Below are 2,464 nucleotides of genomic sequence, written 5' to 3' on the forward strand. Positions count from 1 at the left end.
ACTAAATCTAGTTTGATCACATTATGTTTAAAATGCTCTGTATTATTTCAATTCTTTTCAATTTGTTTTATGATCCTAGATATGGCTTGTTATGGACTGTTTGTGTCCCCTCAAACTTCATATGTTGAAGTCCTAACCTTGGATGTGGCTTATTTGAAGATGGGGTTTCTAAGGAAATAATTAAGGTTAAATGAGGTCATAAAAGTGCAGCCCTGAACTGATAGGATTAGTGTCTTTATGAGACTATAAAAAGAGATAACAGCCCTGGCTGGTGTGGCTCAGTTGGTTAGGCATGGTCCCATGAACCAAAAGGTTGCAGGTTTGGTTCTTGGGCAGGGCACATGCCAGGGTTGCGAACTTGATCCATGGTAGGGGGCATGCAAGAAGCAGCTGATCAATGCTGCACTCTCACATCAATGTTTTAGTCTCTCCCTCTCATTTTCTCTTTCTCTAAAAATAAAATTATTTTTTAAAAGAAGAGATAACAACATTTGAACTGAGTGGCGGGAGCTGCTGGGACTCCGGGGAAGCCTGGTGCAGGCCTAGCCATGGCGTGGCAGCTGTCCTGGGAGCAGGGCGTCACCCTGAGCAGCAGCGGCTACATCTTGGCTGAGTTCTTCTCATTTGGCATCAACAGCATTTTGTATCAGCGCGGCATTTATCTATCCGAAACCTTCACTCGCGCGTGCAGAAGTACGGGCTCACCTTGCTGGTCACCACGGACCCCGCGCTCATGAAGTACCTGAGCAACGTGGTGGAGCAGCTGAAAGACTGGCTGTACAAGTGCTCTGTGCAGAAGCTGGTGGTGGTCATCTCGAATATTGAAAACTGGGAGGTCCTGGAGAGGTGGCAGTTTGACACTGAGTGTGACAAGATGGCCAGAGATGACAGTGCACCCAGAGAAAAGTCTCAGAAAGCCATCCAGGACGAGAACCGCTCGGTGATCAGACAGATCACCGCTACGGTGATCTTCCTGCTGCTGCTGGAAGATTCCTTTTCATTTGACCTGCTGATCTATACAGACAAAAACTTGGTTGTGTCTGAGAAGTGGGAAGACTCTGGACCGCAGCTCATTGCCAATTCTGAGCAGGTCCGCCTGCGCTCTTTTACAACCACCATCCACAAGGTGAACAGCATGGTGGCCTACAAGATCCCCGTCAACGGCTGAAGGAGCCACAAGTGTGTGTCCTGAGGCCACATCAACTGTAGTTCTTGTTTTGTTTCATTGATTACTTTTGAGGTGGGGAAAACTTAGCATTGTACTTCACTGAACTGTGCGTATTGTCCATTTGTTGGTGCCTGTTTGACTTTCCATAGGGTTGACATAATTTCCATAAGGTTGACAGTGTTCGAAAGGGAACCAGCAGATCACATCAACACTGGAATGTCAACTCCTTTGAAGGTGGAAACTGGAGATGGGAAACTTGACTTCCTAAATCAGAACTTTCAGTCAAGTAGCCTGACTCCGAGTCTAGGTGAATATGGAACAGCAAAAGAAGTCTGAATATCAAAATCTTTGTTTAGTTCTAAAGTAACTGATCAGCCACAGTAACAGTATTCCTAGCAGGTCCTTTTGCCATTTATTTCATTTGTATAATTTCCATATTGAAAACCCCCAATTACTTGACTTTAATGTATATAATTTACACTTTCAAATCTGTCACCATTTCTCTTGTTTCAATTCTGCTGATACAGAACTCTTAATGTCTTTTTGTGATTTATAAAATCAAGCTTTAAATGACAATGATAAAGTTAAAAAAAAGAAGAAATAACAGAGAGCTCAGTCTCACTCTCTCTCTTTCTGTCTCTGCATCCATGCACAGAAGAAAGGCTATGTGAAGACGGAGAAAACGTCTGTCTCTTTGAATGACAGGGGAGGCTGCTGTTACACAACCACAATCCAATTGTGATAATATCAATATTCATTCTCTAATTCATGCATATGTTCATTTAATAAGCATGCACTGAATACTGTAATAGGTAATGGGAGACACTGGCACACAGAAACACTTAATAAGCATTTATTGAGAAGCTGAATTATGAATATTGGCAAGGTCCCAGTTCTCAAGAAATGCAGTTTAAGACCAGGCCATTGAGATAAACATATAAAAAATAATTGCATTAAAAATGGAAATATGCATAAGTAGTGTTAGAGGAACCCTGTAGGCAAATATGGCAAAAATCACAGATCTCTAAGAAAATATTTTTTTCCTTTCTTGGGCACGTAACTAGACTACAATCTAGCATCTAATGTATTTACATGTGGCTAAGTCAGTAAGTTATTTCCAATGAAATGTGAACAGTAGTGATATGCCCATTTCCAGGTCTAGATTCTAAAACCTCCTATTCATGCTCCTCTGTGCACTTTCTCCCTTCTGGCTGACTAGGATGTTGACATTCAGGATAATAGGGATCCACAATTTAACGATTGGACTGCTTTGTCAGCTTAGGTATTGAATGACAA

The 2,464-nt window shown here is 42.0% G+C and overlaps 1 pseudogene; it reads left to right on the plus strand.

The window, feature by feature from the left end:
• The first annotated feature begins 548 nt into the window (after nucleotides 1-548).
• LOC118653403 lies at nucleotides 549-1,168 on the plus strand (annotated as a pseudogene).
• Nucleotides 1,169-2,464: the final 1,296 nt, after the last annotated feature.

This window comes from Myotis myotis, unplaced genomic scaffold (genome assembly GCF_014108235.1).
Source record: "Myotis myotis isolate mMyoMyo1 unplaced genomic scaffold, mMyoMyo1.p scaffold_m19_p_4, whole genome shotgun sequence".
Classification (NCBI taxonomy): Eukaryota; Metazoa; Chordata; class Mammalia; order Chiroptera; family Vespertilionidae; genus Myotis; species Myotis myotis.